The sequence below is a fragment of the Dendrobates tinctorius genome, unplaced genomic scaffold (genome assembly GCF_039654945.1).
Source record: "Dendrobates tinctorius isolate UK_male_01 unplaced genomic scaffold, ASM3965494v1 ptg000031l, whole genome shotgun sequence".
In the NCBI taxonomy this organism is placed as follows: domain Eukaryota; kingdom Metazoa; phylum Chordata; class Amphibia; order Anura; family Dendrobatidae; genus Dendrobates; species Dendrobates tinctorius.
The window spans coordinates 774855-794476 of NW_027361699.1; positions in this window are offsets into that span (position 1 = coordinate 774855).

A 19622-nucleotide genomic window follows, 5' to 3' on the forward strand; every position below is an offset into this window, starting at 1 on the left:
TATATTTAATAGAAAGTAAAAAAAAAATCAAAAATTTGTTCACAGGGAAAACACAGCACACAGGAATAATTGTGCAAATCTGCCCAGAAAATTTCTCACCCTTTATCATTTCTTAGATTTTGCTTTGCTGTCTGGCAGCCCACCTGCCAGGCAAAAAGCAGAATCTGTAAGAGATAATATTATGCTATTCAGGAACTCCATAAAGGTTTTAATTTACTGTGGAATACCATGCTGTGCTACAGTATATTTAGACACTTCTGTATCATTAGAAAAAAAAAACGATTAAAGTGATTTCTATTAAAATTCAGGGCAGTTTTATATTTTAATAACTGATAGAAAAAATGTAATTAGGGAAGCAATTATACACATGGTAAGTTCAATATATGATTAAAAGAAGTGCTTAGTTGCTGCTATTTCTGGCAAAAGGTGGTGCAGCCAATTTTTAAAAAGTTTTTTTTGGCCAGTGTTCAAAGGCATAATGGGGGTTACCCATTTAACTATCCAGAGCTGACGATGGCTATCATAGGGTCATAGGGCACCAATATATTGGAATGAAAGGCAACCTTGGATAGTAAAAAGGTTAATGTGACTGGAGCAATGGCAAAGAGATCATCGGCTGGCCCACTCATTAATAACTTAGCATTTTATGATATATATATATATATATATATATATATATATATATATATACACACACATTTAATATTTCATTTTACTCAAGTTATGAAATCATTTGCTGTGATCAATATGCAAAAATAGAGGACATCTGGCTTATGATAAAAGAACAGATGTGACAAGTATTTTAACACTATGATGTGATACATTTTCTGCAAAGTGATTCAACTCACTATGATTTCATGTGTTATATGTGATATCACAAAAAACTGCCGGTACACATACATAATTATCTTTATGAATCAGAGATAATTGACAAGCCTCCTTGTAAATTAGACTATTTCAGTCAGTTTCTGTAGGTATTATAGAAACTATATTATTATAATTCCTGCATGGTGGTTATAACTGCAACATAGTTCATAGACAAGGAAATTAGGCAATATTATGTCATTTTAACAAGAAAAAAGAAAAATTTTAGTCAGCTCACAGTCCTCGTCTCACTCCAGGAGTCCGTCCGTCAGCCGGGGTCGCAGCTCGGCAGCCACAGCAACGAAATCCAAGAAAATGTATATGACCCGGCGATGAAGAATCCTCTGCACCTTCAGGCCATGTGCACACGTTGCGGATTTAATTGCGGTTCCGCCGCGGTTTGTACTGCGCGGAACAGCCTAAAATCCACAGTGTAGTGCACCTATAATGGGAGTCTATGGGATCCACAGACTTGATGTACACATGCTGTGGAAAAAACCACACAGAAACGTAGCGGTTTATTTTCCGCAGCATGTCACTTCTTTTCTGCGGTTCCGCTGCGGTTCTGCACCCATAGACTCCCATTCTATCTTTCAATTCCGCAGCAAAACCGCTGATCAAAGAAAGATCTGCGGTTTTGCTGCTGATTTGCTATCCAAAAACGCAGGAAAGGGAAGTGACGGAACAGGAAGGAGGAAGTGTATGCTGTATGAAAATAAAATGGAGTCGTACCGTCGTAAGGGGATGGATGTGAGGCGCATGGTTGAGTTGGTAAGTTATGTCTATGTGTGTCAGTCTGTGTGTGTGTGTCAGTCTGTGCGTCAGTCTGTGTGTCTGTAGTGACAGATTGTGGTCATTCGTCGGTTGGGACAGCTCTCCCATCCAAATATGATGGGAGAGTTTTCCCATCGTCAGGCGGATGACCACAATGGGTTAAAAAAAAAAACACACGTAACAAACAGTACATACAACACACAACATGTACACATACTTACCAGATACCACTTTCGCCTGCCCGAAGCCTTCCCTCACTGGTCTCCCATTTAAATGTTTAAAAAAAAAAACAACAACAAAAAAAAAAAGGTTCTGTCCCACGATGTCCTCCGGTGATGCACTGCAAGAGTTAAATTGCTCCTGCAGTGTGCGCTGGTCGGCGGTGGGTTCCCGGCAGTTCAATCATAGAATCATAGAATCGTAGAGTTGGAAGGGACCTCCTGGGCCATCTGGTCCAACCCCCTGCTCAAAGCAGGATTCGCTAAATCATCCCAGTCAGATGTCTGTCCAGCCTCTGTTTGAAGACTTCCATTGAAGGAGAACTCACAACTTCTCGTGGCAGCCTGTTCCACTCATTGATCACTCTAACTGTCAAAAAGTTTTTTCTAATATCTAATCTGTGTCTCCTCCCATTCAGTTTCATCCCATTGCTTCTAGTCTTTCCTTGTGCAAATGAGAATAAAGTTGATCCTTCTACAATGTGACAGCCCTTTAGATATTTGTAGACAGCTATTAAGTCTCCTCTCAGTCTTCTCTTTTGCAAACTAAACATTCCCAAATCCTGCAACCTGAACTCCGGGACCTCACTTACGGTCCGGGAGCTCACTTTACGGCCCGGGAGCTCACTTGACCTGTCGTTATTGCCGTAAAGTGAGTCCCGGAGTTCATTGAACTCCGGTTAACTCACTTTCACGCATGCGCAGTCACACTGCAGGAACTTTCTCCTGTCAGTGTGACATTTTAACCCGTGGAGAGCAGTCACATCTACTGGTGTGACTGTTCTCCACTAGAGATTGACGTGGGACACTCGATTTTAAATGGATTGCGTCAGACTGGTTGGTATTTTAGTGTTTTTTTATTTTATTTTTTTTTACAGGTTATGGTTTTTTATGGGTAAGTATGGTTAAATGAAGAACATTAAAAAAAAATTTTCTGTGTGTTTTATTTTTCATATTAAACTATAGGATTAATAATGGATCGGCGTCTTCTTGACGCCTCTCCATTATTAACCCGGCTTAATGTCACCTGTCAATCAAAGGTGACATTAACCCTTTATTACCCCACATCCCGCCGCCACGGTGCGGGATGTGGGAAGAGAGGGGCTAAGTGCCGGAATTGGCGCATCTGATAGATGCGCCATTTCTGGGGCGGATGCATGTTGATATTTGTAGCCGGGGGGCCAATATCCATGGCCCCTTCCTCGGCTATGAATATCAGCCCGCAGCTGTCGGCATAGCCTTTCTGGCTAAAAAATATAGGGGGACCCCACGTCATTTTTTTTTTGGGGGGGTCTCCCTATTGGAATAGCCATGAAAGGCTCTGCTGACAGCGGCGGGTTGATATTCATAGCCTGGGAAGATGAAACTCTTCCCAGGCTACAAAAAATCAGCACACACTTGCTTGCTTTTCCTCTCTGGACTTGAAAATTGGGCGGGAGCCCACGCCAATTTTTTTCAAGTCCAGACAGGGACAAACAGCAACTACGTGTTGTTTTTTGGTAGCCTGGGAAGAGGTTAATCTTCCCAGGGTATTAATATCAACCCGCCGCTGTCAGCAGAGCCTTTGATGAATAACAAAATATATGGGGACCCCACGTAATTTTTTTTTGGGGGGGGGCCACATATTCTATTAGCCATCAAAGGCTCAGATGACAGCGACGAGTTGATATTCAAAGCCTGGGAAGATTATCCCCATCCCAGGATACCAAAAATCGAGCCCCATTTTGTTCAAGTGCAGAATGCTAAATCAAGTAAATGTGGATTGTTTTTTGGTATCCTGGGAAAGGGGATAATCTTCCCAGGCTTTGAATATCAACCCCCCAGCTGTTTTAAAAAAAAACATCCATAGCGAGCAAATTTGGAAACCAATGGAGGCCTGTATTTGGATTTAAAAAAACACAAAGGAATGTGGAATCTAGTTCTAATTCACCTTAGTATTGTGTGTGGCCTCCATGCGCGTGTTTCATTTCAATACTACGCATTGCCCTCAAAATAAAAACCAGGCACCAGGCTCACACTCTGCACATGTGACATACATGACAGAGAGTGGAGACAACATACAGAGTGATCTGTTGCCTGCAGCATCATAAAGCATGTTTGGCACTGGGTCAGTAATGGTGTGGGGTGGTTTTTCTTGGTGGGGCCACACAGCCCTCCAGGTGCAGTTGGCCTTAGGTTCCACAATGGCAGACCTCATGTGGCTGGAGTGTGTCAGCAGTTCCTGATAGATGAAGGCAGTTAAGCCATGGCCTGGACCGTCCATTCCCCATAATCCGATTGACACCCTGAGACATCTTGTCTTGCTCCATCCACCAATTTTACGTTGCAACTCAGACTGTCCAGGAGTTGACGGATAGGTGTGCCCGATGCTATCACATGGTCAGGGAAGTGTGTGTACGTGAGTGTGTGTGTGTGTGTATGACATTTTGTGTATGCTAACAAACAAAATATGAAGATATAAATAACATGTTCTTATCTATTATAGATAAGAGACATGCCCACTATCTGGGACCCGGCCGATGAGGCCTACAAAGACAAGTATACACGTGATATGTGTTGGTCCAGAATCTGCCGTCAGCTGTATTCGGAATTTGATGGGTACACCGGTGCCCTGCAGCAGAAAATTAGTAAGTAATTTTTTGTATGTTGGTTAGACAGACCAAATTGTCATTTTTCAATGTATTGCACGGATCATAATGTGTTTGTTCTTTCAATTTTAGCTCGTGATGTGAAGCAACGCTGGAGATCGGTGAGAGATCGGTTTCAAAAAATCCAATCTCAGATTGGCCCCAGTGGGTCTTCACCGGCCAAAATTAAATTCAGCCTGTATCAAGACATGTGTTTCTTGCTAACCAGCAGGACTTTGAGGAGGTGAATATTTAGATATAATTTCAATGTTGTTATGATGACTAACATTAGAATTATCACTGAAAAGTCTGTTTTTTTTTCTATCACAGCACTGATGGCAACATTTCGCCTCCTCCGGAAGATGCCAGCCAAGAGGCCGCAGGATCAGCAGATTCAATGGATGGCTCTTCATTCTGTGAATTTGAGTCTCCAAGTACATCAGGTGTAGCGTCGGCTGCGTCTTCCTCAGGGACGGCATCTTGTTCAGAGAACCAAAATCCTCCTGCCCCAAACAGTCAACCAGCTGCCAATCTGTTGACAGTAACCGAGCCACTGGCCAAAAAAAACAAAGGCAAAAAAAAAATGGATCAGACTACAAAAAGGGTTAATGACACCATAGATCTAATAAATAAATCTTCCAGGGAAGATCACTTGGATTTTTTTGGTGCCAGCATAGCCAGCAAAGCTCGGTTACTGTCAGCGGAAAGGCAGACTAAGTTTATGACAATAGTTAATGCAATATTGTCAGAATTTGAAGACCCTTCGCCGATTGCACCTTTAGCAGATATTGTAATGGGGGCCACACAAAGTGTTCGTGCAAGGCGTCCACCACCACCATTGCCGCCTCTACAACCACCAATGCCACCACCACCACCACAACAGCGTGATGACCAACGATATCATCGTCCTCCCAATAACGATTCCTATTATGGAGATGTTAACTCGGAACACATGACTTACAACCCAGATTACATCTTGCTCAACTAGTTGAGGTCATAAAGCAGGTCCTGGATGACAAAGTCCTCCATTAAATTCACAAGTTCTGCGTTGCTGACAAGAGACCTGCTGACACCGGTTTGGGATGCCATATTTGGAAAACCCTCGTGTTTGTTGCACCTTTTCTTTGTTGTTTAAAGATTATATAATTTAAAAAAAAAAGACTATGTTGGTCATAAAGTCTTTATTGGTTTTCTAATAAATTCCTATTTTCAATTTCTTTTATTATTATTTGTGGAGAAATATCACAAGGGGTATATAACATTGTTTTTGGGATACAGAAACTCTAATTTGTCGCAATTGTCTTTGTCTTCACATCAGTTTTCTTCCCTCCTCTGCTGGTCCAGCTGCTCTTCACCGACACAGGAGTATTGCCAGTGCACGGCACCTTCAGGACTCATGAAATATTCAGTGAAGGCTTCTCTCACACTCACACCGTTGTTTGATGGCCTTCCCTGACAGACGTTGGTCACTGGATTAACTACTGGCTGCTGGTACTCCACATTTATGTCAGTGCTGTACTCCCGAGCATAGTTGTAGAGTACACAGCATGCCTTAATCACAGTGTCAACAGTGTCAGTATCCAACTGGATGGCAGTGTGAAAGATCCTCCACTGACTACACATGATCCCGAAGGTGCATTCCACATATCTGCGTGCACGACTCAGCCGATAACTAAAAATCCTCCGCCGGGCATTCAGTCCCCTCCGTGGGTATGGGCGCAGCTGGGTGATCATTAAGGGAAAGGCCTCATCCGATACCATCACAAAGGGCACTGGATGTGTGGAACCCGGCAAAGGTCTTGGGGCTGGGAGCGTTCCGCCATCTTGAAGAATTTGCTGACCAATCTGTGACGTTCGCAACACCCGAGAATCCCCAGTACTATCATAGGCACCAACGTCGATGGCAACAAATTTGTAATGTGCATCAGCCACCTCCATCAGGACCACAGAAAAATACTTCTTATAATTAAAGAAGCGTGATCCTGATAGTGGTGGCTTCTGCACTCGTACATGTTTACCATCAACTGCACCTATGCAGTTTGGGAAATTGGCCACAGACTGAAAGCCTGCTGCGACCTGCAGCCAAGTCTCCTCGGTTGGGGAAGGCATCACCATGGGCTGCAATTTCTGCCAGATCACGTTACATGTGCACCTCACAATTTGAGAGATGGTGGATTTATCAACTCTAAATTGGAGGTGTAGGGATGTATAGCTCTCTCCTGTGGCCAAAAATCTGTAAATGAAAAAAAAAAAAGGTAATTACATATGTATGACACTAAAAGCTGGAAACACCGCAGTGTCTCCAGGACATGTGAAAAGTGTGACCACATGTACCAGAGACACTGACAGGATGAAAAGGCATAGGACGCCAAAAAACCACAAAAATGAAACAGTATACTTACCGCAAGGTGATGAGCAGCCTTTCCTCAGCAGAGATGGTCTTCCTCATCACTGTGTCCATATACGTAAGGTCTTCTCCCATTATGCTCAGTAGCCGGTCAAATGCCGGGATGGTGAGCCGGCAAAAGGACACAAATTTCTCGGGATATCTGTTAAAAAAAATATTAAGTTACATCAGATACAGATGTATTGTACTTACCAAAGTTATACATAACAAATTCACGTCACATATGGGTAACTTACCTTCTCAAATCTTGGTATAGCACACGAAAGTGACCCTTTCCTGTACGTTCTGCCACAATGGGGTGGACCCACATTCTTCTGGTTCTCTTTCTGGCCTGCAAGTAAGAAAAAAAAATCTGGGTTAAGGTCCCGTTACAGTCTGCGACGTTCCAGCGCTGACGAAAACGATGTGACCAAAAGATGGGTGGTACGTTGCTACATGGTCACTAGCTGTCAAACAGGCAGATCAATTCAATTACACAGCAACTATACGGCAAGCCGTAACCTCAGCGGTCATTGGGACCTTGTCACACAGCAGCTAATCTGACGACTCCCGCCTGCGTCCTTGAATTCTGCATCACCATCGCAGTGGCTCATTGGCAGCAAACATAGCAATGCATGAGGCCAGCTGAACAACAGCGATCAAAAAATATCCAGCAGGGGGACGGTCGCCCATATCCGTCACATCAAGCAAGATTGCTGGCGAGTTCGCTGTTGCGTCACAACAGCTGTGATGTTTCAGCGATGTGGCTAGCCATCTCACTATGTGTGATGAGGACTCACAAACAATATTTTTACATATAGTGTTGCTTACCTGGAGTCTTTGCTGATTCAGATAATCAAGCAATACTCCCAAAGCTTGGAGGCGTTGTGGCCTGCGTAGCCATACATTAGTTTCACCATGTTCTTCGCCATGCTGTGTGCTTCGTTGTTCACTCCGATCATTTTCAAGGTTAGCACTCATGATTACGAAAGTGTGCAGATTACAAAATGGAGAAAGAGGTTGGACTAGGAAGTGACATCATTTTTTTTTTCTATTTTGAAGTTTCTTCTCTTTATTTTTGCTTTCAAAAAAGGCAGACAAATCAGGTAGAAAAATGCAAGCAAAACCGCACAAAATATTCATGAAATCAGCATAGAAAATGCATGGAAAATTGTTTGAAAAACGCAAGAAAAACGCATATAAAAAGCGCTATAAAACCGCATCAAAAACACAGACATTCCACCATGCGTTTTCTGCCAGCAGCTGCAATTTTTGTGCAGAAAAATGAGACCAAAAATATGCAACGTCTGCACATGGCCTCAGGGTGTGTGCACACATTGCGGATTCTGGTGCGGATCCACAGTGGATTTGGCCCTGTGGATCCACATCAGATTCTCCTGCGGTGTACAATACCATTATATGCTATGTAATATAAAAAGCGTTGAGCACATGCTGCGAAAAATCCGCAGCAGAAACGCAGCAGGTTCATTTCCGCAGCATGTCAATTCTTTGTGTGGATTTTGCAGCGTTTTACACCTCTTTATAGGAATCCGCAGGTGTAAAAACGCAGGTGAAATCCGCACAAAATCTGCACTAAATCCGCAGGTAAAACTCAGGTCATTTTACCTGCGGATTTAGCAAAATCCGCTTGGAAAAATCCGCAGCACAATCCACAATGTGTGCTCATAACCTAACACTTTCATGACCAGTACGCACGCAGGTGGTTCCAACATGGTTGTTCAATTTAAATCATTCCTTGTAACCAGAAAAATGCAGCGAGAAAAAAAGAGTCCATGTAAACATGTACAGTACATATGGATATAATAGCAAAATAGCAAGGGATCATACTATGTTATATAAATACCGTTACAAAGAGAATATCATTTCATGTATCAGGATATTCCCATGCACAATACAAATTAATTCAATATATTTAATAATTATGTAACATTAGTGCTGTTGTCATTTGCAAATCAGACTTTAGTGGAAAATAATGGTATTATATGTGCACGGTATATTTTAATATTTTTTATTTTTTAAATTAAATAAAATGTCAAAACGTAAACATACCTGTGCTATGCATGTTATCTACTAATGAATGCAAGCAAAATGGTACTCCGCCTATCTATGCTAATACTACTTTACAGGATGATCTCTATACATCACAATTATCTATTATTCCCTAAAAATTCCAAGTAATGTATGGGACCTGAGTTTTAAATTAGTTTTAAGATACAATCGGTATATCTACAATATTTTATTTTAAATAAAGTTAGAGCGTACACACTTTGTGGGCATGTGAGACATAATTTCAAAAAGAGTGGGTTCTAGGAATGCTCAGCTTGGAATTTTTTATGATGAAATATCAGTTCTTATGATTCAATGCTATTTTTTTAAGATATTAATTATGTTATAGGATGTCTAGTAGCCAACTTAAATATCCAGAATGTTTCAAGATTCAGAATCTTTCTTCTATAATCACCACCCCAAATCAGGCGTTTAAACTTCTCTATACTGCTCCAGTCACTAGGCATTAAGGACACTGCTCTCTCCTGGTTCTCTTCCTATCTCTCTGACCGCTCCCTCAGTGTTTTGTTCTCTGGCTCCACTTCACGTCATCTCATCTTCCTCTTCCTGTCGGGGTACCTCAGGGCTCAGTCCTTGGCCCCCTTCTCTTCTCTCTGTACACAGCCCCAATTGGACAGACCATTAGCAGATTTGGCTTTTGGTTCCATCTTTATGCTGATGACACACAACTATATACGTCTTTCCCCGACCTTACCCCCTCTGTACTACAGAACGCCAGAGACTGTCTGTCCGCAGTCTCCAATATCATGTCCACTCTCTATCTGAAACTCAATCTCTCCAAAACTGAACTTCTTCTGCCCCTTCTGTCTACTAACCTCCCTAAATCTGACATTTCCCTCTCCGTGGGTGGCACCACAATAACACCGCAGCAGCAGGCGCGCTGTCTGGGTGTTATGTTTGACACCAATCTCTCCTACACATCCCATATACAATCTCTTGCCCCCTCTTGCCGCTTACACCTAAAGAACATCTCTAGAATCCGCCCTTTTCTCACCATGGAAACAACAAAAACCCTCACTGTAGCATTGATCCATTCCCGCCTGGATTACTGCAACGCTCTATTAATTGGCCTCCTCGTCACTCGACTATCCCCTCTCCAGTCCATACTTAATGCAGCAGCCAGGGTCGTCCATCTGGCTAATCGGTACTCGGACGTGTCCGCTCTTCGTCAGTCATTACACTGGCTGCCCATTCATTATAGGATCCAATTCAAAGTACTTGTTCTCACCCACAAAGCTCTCCATGGTGCGGCACCCCCCTACATCTCCTCTCTCATCGCTGTCTATCGGCATAGCCGATCGCTGCGCTCTGCAAACAACTTTCGACTAACCTCTGCACTAATCCGTACCTCCCACTCCCGACTCCAAGACTTCTCCCGTGCTGCTCCTATCCTCTGGAATGCTCTACCCCAAGAAATTAGGACTAACCACAATTTGCATAGTTTTAGGAGCTCGCTCAAAACACATTTGTTCAGAGTGGCTTATTACGTTTACTAATCAAAGTCATTCTATGTGTAAGTGTGCGTGTGTAGGCCATTCACTATATCCATCCATCCTTCACTCCCTCAAGGTGGCTGGACCTTCATTGTAAATATCCAATTGTAAATACACACCTGTACTTTGTATCTCCCTCACCTCATTGTAGATTGTAAGCTCTCACGAGCAGGGTCCTCTTATTTCGTCTTATTTTGCTTTAATTATTGTATTGTTAACGTTGTTACTTGTGTTTTGAAACTGTTAAACTGTAAAGCGCTGCGGAATATGTTAGCGCTATATAAATAAAGATTATTATTATTATTATACCGCAGAATCGTAATGTGGCAGTATTCCTAGTGTGCATTACCACAAAGTGTCTTGAAACGGCTGAAACATTTATTTTCAATTCAGCCGTGGAATCAGAGAGATATCTCCTGATTCTACGTTTCAAAGGACGGATCGTGCAACCAATATATTGAACCTTGCAGTCTGCACATTCAATTAAATATATCACTCCACTGGTATAAGGGTAAGTGCACACGTTGTGGATTGTGCTGCGGATTTTACAAAATCCACAGGTCAAAAGACCTGCGGTTTATCTGCGGATTAGCCTGTGGTTTTGCTCTGCACTTTGACACCTGATCATGGAGCAGGTGTAAAACCGCTGCGGAATCCGCAAAAAGAACTGACATGCTGCGGATTAGAAACTGCAGCAAATCTGCGCGGAAAATTCCGCAGCATGTGCACAGCGTTTTTTGTTTTTCATAGATTTTAATGGTACTGTACACCGCAGCAGAAACAGCTGCACATACCCTTACAGTTCATGAAATCTTTAATTGGGTATGCCAGACCGGTGTGATATGAGGTAAAATCCTTACATTTCATAGCATGCGTGCAGCTGACACATATTTTCTGGCCACATTTAAAGAATCCTGTCAGACTTAACCAGTTCTTGGTTTCTTTAGTATTATCTCTCACTAAAAGACTAGGTGAAATCATTGTGCCCAAAGTGGGAGCATCTCTGTCAGAAAACTGGACAGTATTATCTGCCAGAATTTGTTTAAGCTGTGGATCCGGGTGTAACATGGATTTGTATTTTCTGATTATATTCACTATTTGCCCATAGTTAGCACTGTATTAGGTAGTGAAATTAATATAACCCGTACCCACAGGAATATTACTTTTTTATGTTTATGTTTAATGAGATCATCTCTACTGAATTCTGCTACCTTATTTTTGGCTTAAGATGTTTTGTGAATATCCTCTGCTCCTTAGTTCAGCACATTTTTTTGTCCAGTTTTGCATCTAGTAATATATCATCAGAACAATTTCTTTTAATTCTAATGAGTTCTCCCACAGGTATATTATGTGTAACGTATGGATGTCACAATTTGGTTTAAGAATAGTATAAGTATCAGTTTATTTTATGTATGATAATGTCTTGACCCCCTACTGGTGTGGAGGGTGACATCTAGCGACTTAACTTTTTCTTTATTGAAGCAATGAGTACATTTGAAATTAAAGGAATTGTCATTCAAAAATGTGAAAAACATATTGGCTTCATCTATGTCACCTGTCCACACCAGCAAGAGTAATAAATATACCAAATATTTAGTCCACAAAATAATATAGTCTGGCACTTCAAAACCCTATATCACAGAGAGCGCTTTTCGGACTTATATGACAAACCAGCCGAAAAATATAAAGAGGTCCAGAAAAAGTATTAAAAAACATTTTTATTTCATAAAAGATTAAAAAAGAAACAAAAACAAAAAAGCCCGGTAGGAGGCGCTCAATACCCTAACAGCAATGAATTCACAAAAGGTACTATGATGTCACATATAGATTTGATTGCAGAGCAAATCAGATAATCAAAATTATTATACCTTATTTCATATATAAATGGTGTGCCAACCAAGCAGTAAATTCAATAAAAAATAAACAAACATATATAAATGTTGTAATCACAGCGGTAACATGACAATACAAGTCTAAGTACCCATTGTGAAAATCTAAGATAGACTGCACCGGTGGCTAAGAATAGTGAAGACAAGTTTTGCAATCAATCGGTAACAATATCTGAGCACAGTGAACGTGAATAATCGTGGGAGCCACAACCTCCTCCACCCCAACGCGCGTTTCACACCTAGCTTCTTCCGGGGGGCATGTCCAAGCAATGGGCGGTGTGTGTTTAAATAGTGCAAATAGGCAATTAGAGAGCATGGTGAAGAGATACCAGAGCGTACTTAGTGCCAGTGATATCTCTGCATGATGTTGGCGGTGCATGCCCAGATCGACACCGCCGTATGAATGTCACTTCCAGTGATGCGCTCCCCTGGACCGCAGGCTGATAAGCCGGAGGTACAGTAAATGGAGCACTCCCGGAAATGAACGGCCATGATGAAACTGTGCAGGCGCACAATCAAATAGAGAATAGCAGCATAAAGTAAAAGTGAATGCTTACTTAAAAAAGTGAACGCCATCAAAAAATCGCATAATATACTACACCAAAATTTATGACCAAAAATTTATTATATTATTTTTATATTAAAATGTATATAAAGTGCATACAAAATAAAGCAATATTATATATTGATAATTTATTATTAAATCACAAAATTGCCATTGCAAAAATTGCAGTGCAAGATGAAAAGTGCCTTAATGGATATAAAGATATCAAATATCAAAGAATTAATAATAAAGTGCATATTGTGCATAAAGGTGCTATTGAAGTCTATATTTAAGATGCATATAAAATCACAAGATCGCTATCTAAATGCGCTCACAATAAATTAGACAAAAGAAAAATGATCAGTCTATTCCACTGTTATCTAAGTATGCTTGAGTCCAACAAATTATCTCAAAAAAGAATGTCAAGTTCCAAATATTCATCTGCAACATATAATGTATGTATATGTATATATATATATATACATTAAGCAAAAACATACAAACAGATACATAAGCTTGCAGTATTACTTTTCAAACTTTCCCGAAATAAAAAATAAATCACATGAATGATGTAATCTCAACTAATTATCATTTGTTAAATGGGAATGTATTTAAGCATGCTCAAATCCCTCAAAAAAATTTGAGAGGAGAGACAAATATGTATTACTAGATTAAGGCCCGATGCTATCGCATCGAGAGGATAGTGACACAACTCTTGCCATGTTAACCCTCAATACACACACACCTCCTCAACACACACTCCTCTCACCTTTCACCATCTCCACTCACTCTTTCACTCCACATACGACCCTTTCTCTCACTCCGTCTCTCATACTCACACTGTCATCGTCGCTGCTCCATGATCCCCGACATCTTCTTCCGCCGGCGCCATCCTTGATCCCGACGTTGTCCACGCCGGCGACATGTTCTTGCGGCCATGCCATCTTGAGTATTCTGAAATCCTGCAAGTGGACATTAGTGGAGATAGTGAAAGGTGAGAGGAGTGTGTGTTGAGGAGTGGTGTGTTGAGGGTTAACATGGCAAGAGGTGTGCTGTGACGTCACCAGTTACAACTGGACGGAAGTTGTTGCAACCCGGAAGCTGCTTAGCGCATTTATTATAGTAGATTAAGGCCCGATGCTATCGCATCGAGAGGATAGTGACACACCTCTTGCCACGTTAACCCTCAATACACACACACCTCCTCAACACACCACACCACCTCAACACACACTCCTCTCACCTTTCACCATCTCCTCTCACGTCCATTCACTCTTTCACAACACATACGACCCTTTCTCTCACTCCGTCTCTCATACTCACACCGTCATCGTCGCTGCTCCACGATCCCCGACATCTTCTTCCGCCGGCGCCATCCTGGATCCCGACATTGTCCACGCCGGCGACATGTTCTTGCGGCCATGCCATCTTGAGTATTCTGAAATCCTGCGAGTGGACATTAGTGGCTCACCATTGTCATTTTGAAACACGACTGCTACTTCACTGACAGTGGGATTATTGTAGCGTCGAGGGTCTTGAGTACGATCTTGTTTAATAGCCATAGTGATGTTTGGCATGACAGTTCCGTTTTGTAGAGATTTAATTTTTTCTTGTTCTTCCACATCACGTAACATTTGATAAGCTTCCACAAAAGGATTAATAGTTTGGATTTGTAGGGCAATAATGTTCATCAATGTAGGATGACATTTTTGATTTTCTTTACATCGTAAGCGTTGTTCGTTTGCGGTAGTGGTATCGAGAATGTAAAGTTGGGCAAATGCGCGTTGCTGGTCATCTGAGGGATGTAGTGTTTCAGTTCTATGATAGATCTGGCCATGTATGCGGAAACAGTATGGGCCATATCCAGGAGGTGGTGAAATATTTGCACCCATGGAGGCAAAAGCAAAGGAACTGTTAATACTTCGAATATTATCCATGAAATTTTTGCTAAATTCACTTTGCCCTTTCAGCAAACGTGTAAAGACATCAGGATATTGTAGTATGGGTACATGGACTTTACCCTTCTGACAGCAGAGCGTAAAGTTGTTATCAGAAGGTATCTCTGCTACAAAATGCAAAGCTTCGCAATGCTCACATACATGGGTCATGTCACCACAGCTGTGTTCGGTAATACTATTTTCATCATTAGTGAAAATGTGAGGTTGTAGTAGAAGTGCATGTCCAACCGATGGGGTGCGCCTAGTTTTGAGACCAACGTATATTTGTCTTGGTTGCACTTTCTGCGGGCTAACTGCAGCTTGTATGTGAAGAAACTGTGCGTTGGTATTGACTAATGGTGGTATTGATAGGGCAGAAACAGATTGCTGATTAGTTATGTCAGTGAACGGCATATAGGATGAAGTGTGGTAGTAACTTGTTCCACATGCTGATGTGGAAGCATCCTGTTGTGAGTCTACTAATAATGATGAGGAAGAAGCCGTCTGTTGTTGGCGGTGATGGCGTGTAGAGGCTTCTTCAGCCAATGTAATAGATTTAGAGTTAGGGGATTCGTGTGTGAGACGACGGCGTTTATAAGCCTTAATCTTGTCAAGTCGATGCTGCTTTTCCTCAGGAGTCTCATTAGCACGGCGTTGTTTTTGTCGTAGTGCTAAAGCTGCTTTCCTTTCACTGGCATTGGCATACTGTGCATCGGTATTGAATGGTGGTATTGATAGGGCAGAAACAGATTGCTGATTAGTTATGTCAGTGAACGGCATATGGGATGAAGTGTAGCAGTAAATTGTTCCACATGCTGATGTGGAAGCATCCTGTTGTGAGTCTAATAATAATGATGAGGAAGAGGCCGTCTGTTGTCGGCGGTGACGGCGTGCAGAGGCTTCTTCAGCCAATCTTATGGATTTAGAGTTAGGGGATTCGTGTGTGAGGCGACGGCGTTTATAAGCCTTAATCTTCTCAAGGCTATGGTGTTTTTCCTCAGGAGTCTCATTAGCACGGCGTTGTTTTTGTCATAGTGCTAAAGCTGCTTTCCTTTCACTGGCATTGGCATACTTTTTGTTATGACTCATGTTGGCACAGGTAAAGGAGTCTATTTGGCAGTTATCTGGCAGTGAAGAAGGCGTCCTGGAGTATTGTAGAGTAAACAGATACTAATTGACCCTGTAATTGCCCAGCAGTAGTTATGAAGTGGTAGTGGCAAATTGGCCCTGTAGTTAGACACCGGCAGAGGAGCAAGGCAGCAGTAGTTATGGCGGTAGAGGCAAATTGGCCCTGTAATTAGACACCGGCAGAAGAGCAAGGTAGCAGTAGTTATGGCGGTAGAGGCAAATTGGCCCTGTAATTAGACACCGGCAGAGGAGCAAGGCAGCAGTAGTTATGGCGGTAGAGGCAAATTGGCCCTGTAATTAGACACAGGCAGTGAACAGTCAGAGGAGCAAGGCAGCAGTACTTATGGTGGTAGAGGCAAATTGGCCCTGTAATTAGACACCGGCAGAGGAGCAAGGCAGCAGTAGTTATGGCGGTATTGGCAAATTGGCCCTGTAATTAGACACCAGCAGAGGAGCAATGCAGCAGTAGTTATGGCGGTAGAGGCAAATTGATCCTGTAATTAGACACCGGCAGAGGAGCAAGGCAGCAGTAGTTATGGCGGTAGAGGCAAATTGGCCCTGTAAATTAGACACTGGCAGAGGAGCAAGGCAGCAGTAGTTATGGCGGTAGAGGCAAATTAGCCCTGTAATTAGACACCGGCAGAGGAGCAAGGCAGCAGTAGTTATGGCGGTAGAGGCAAATTAGCCCTGTAATTAGACACCGGCAGAGGAGCAAGGCAGCAGTAGTTATGGCGGTATAGGCAAATTGGCCCTGTAATTAGACACCGGCAGAGGAGCAATGCAGCAGTAGTTATGGCGGTAGAGGCAAATTAGCCCTCTAATTAGACACCGGCAGAGGAGCAAGGAAGCAGTAGTTATGGCGGTAGAGGCAAATTGGCCCTGTAATTAGACACAGGCAGAGGACAAAGGCAGCAGTAGTTATGGCAGTATAGGCAAATTGGCCCTGTAATTAGACACTTGCAGAGGACAAAGGCAGTAGTTATGGCGGTATAGGCAAATTGGCCCTGTAATTAGACACCGGCAGAGGAGCAATGCAGCAGTAGTTATGGCGGTAGAGGCAAATTGGTCCTGTAATTAGACACTGGCAGAGGAGCAAGGCAGCAGTAGTTATGGCGGTAGAGGCAAATTAGCCCTGTAATTAGACACCGGCAGAGGAGCAAGGCAGCAGTAGTTATGGCGGTAGAAGGCAAATTAGCCCTGTAATTTGACACTGGCAGAGGAGCAAGGCAGCAGTAGTTATGGCGGTAGAGGCAAATTGGTCCAGTAATTAGACACCGGCAGAGGAGCAAGGCAGCAGTAGTTATGGCGGTAGAGGCAAATTAGCCCTGTAATTAGACACCGGCAGAGGAGCAAGGCAGCAATAGTTATGGCAGTACAGGCAAATTGGTCCAGTAATTAGACACCGGCAGTAAACAGGCATAGGACCAAGGCAGCAGTAGTTATGGTGGTACAGGCAATGCCAAGCGTCCGCACAGCAAGTCGGCGTGAGGTAAATGACGCAATTTCACGAATGCAAGATGGCGTCGGCGAAATCTCGCGAGATTTCGCCGACTTCGTTAACACCTCTTGCCATGTTAACCCTCAACACACCACACCGCCTCAACACACACTCCTCTCACCTTTCACCTCCACTCATGTCCACTCACTCTTTCACTCCACATACGTTCCTTTCTCTCACTCCGTTTCTCATACTCACACCGTCATCGTCGCTGCCCCGACATCTTCCTCTGCCGCCGCGATCCAGGATCCAGATGTTCTCCAGGCCGCCGACATGTTCTTGCGGGACGCCATCTTGGAATTCGTGAAATCCCGCGATATTCAGGATGGCGTCGCCGCAACAACATGTCGCTGGCGTGGACGACATCGGGATCCAAAAAGATGGCGTCGGCGAAATCTCGCGAGATTACGTCGACGCCATTTTGGATCCCGATGTCGCCCACGCCAGCGACATGTTCTTGCGGGATGCCATCTTGGATTTCGTGAAGTCCCGCGATATTCAAGATGGCGTCGCCGCAACAACATGTCGCTGGCATGGGCGACATCGGGATCCAAAATGGCGTTGGCTTAATCTCGCGAGATTTCGCCGACGCCATCTTTTTGGATCCCGATGTCGTCCACGCCAGCGACATGTTGTTGCGGCGACGCAATCTTAAATATTGCGGGATTTCACGAAATCCAAGATGGCGTCCCGCAAGAACATGTCGGCGGCCTAGAGAACGTCTGGATCCTGTACCGCGGCGGCGGAGGAAGATGTCGGGGCAGCGACGATGACGGTGTGAGTATGAGAAACGGAGTGAGAGAAAGGAACGTATGTGGAGTGAAAGAGTGAGTGGACATGAGTGGAGGTGAAAGGTGAGAGGAGTGTGTGTTGAGGCGGTGTGGTGTGTTGAGGGTTAACATGTGCGTGTGTGTGGTGACGTCACCGGTTACAACTGGACGGAAGTTGTTACAACCGGAAGCTGGTTAGGGCATTTATTATTATAGATACCACAAAGGACATGAATAACACATAATATACAATATCAATGATTAGAATGCAAAAAATATGGATAATGCATAGCATCAAAAACTTAGCATGCTGCATTCCAGAATCACAAAAATTAAAAAATAAATAGCATTTCGTAGAATTATCTCAGCATGCTGTAGTCTAATATTATTGGAATAATTCCAAACGAAGATCAAGGAGATGTATCCCCGAATTCTCCAGATGAAAATTTGCAGGGACCAAACTGACAGTAGGGAGAAATAGAACCCTCCATGATGAAAAGCTCAATCTACATAGGACAAAAAAACCACAATATGAATAAAACAAGAAAAAAAAACACCTAACCCACCCCATAAAAAGATGCCACATGAAAAAAACCACCATAAAAAGGAGGCAAACACCAAACTTTCATTGAGGCCAAACGGACTCATAGTAACCTATCGATGAATCCATTGGCTTTCTTTCCACTTATGAATTAGAGAGGGATGATTTTATTAAGAGATGGATGACAGCTGCGGCTACTTGTTCCTTTCAGTTTATTCAAATTTTAATGGATAAAAACACGGTCTCCTTACAGGAAATTGATGAGGAATTAGAAACGCTTCAAAAACATTTACAGAAGGACATTCCAAAAGAAAATTTTGAAAAATGGCTCAAAGAACTTGAGGAGGATTCAGCAAAATAGGTTGAAGAGGTGAGCCTTGGTAAATTAAAGGAATTTCAACGTGATTTTACTGACTATGAAACTGATAAAATCTATAAATGGCAACAGAAAAAAAGGTTGCCACAAAAACAAAGGTCACGGGAACCTTCAGAAACATCTGCCTCAGGTGCAGAGAGTAATGTTTCATTAAGTGATGGTGAACATAGAAGAGATTTTTTCCTCAGGAGTACTAATCAAAGGAGGAGATTCCCAAACATGTTTAATAAGCCTCAACGTGGACGAAAAGGGAAAGATTATTTTAAGGTAGTCAATTTATCTCATCATATTTTATCCCCTACTCAATTGAATGTTTTGGAAAAAGGTCTGACCTTTTTACCCTCTTCAAATATTTATTCATTCACAGCGGTGAAAGACGCACATTTATTTTCACGGAAATTGATATTGAAAAAACTACATTTGGAAACTCAAAGTGATGACATCTTTACTACTAAGGAGGAAATTGATGTCCTAGAGATTTTAAGATCC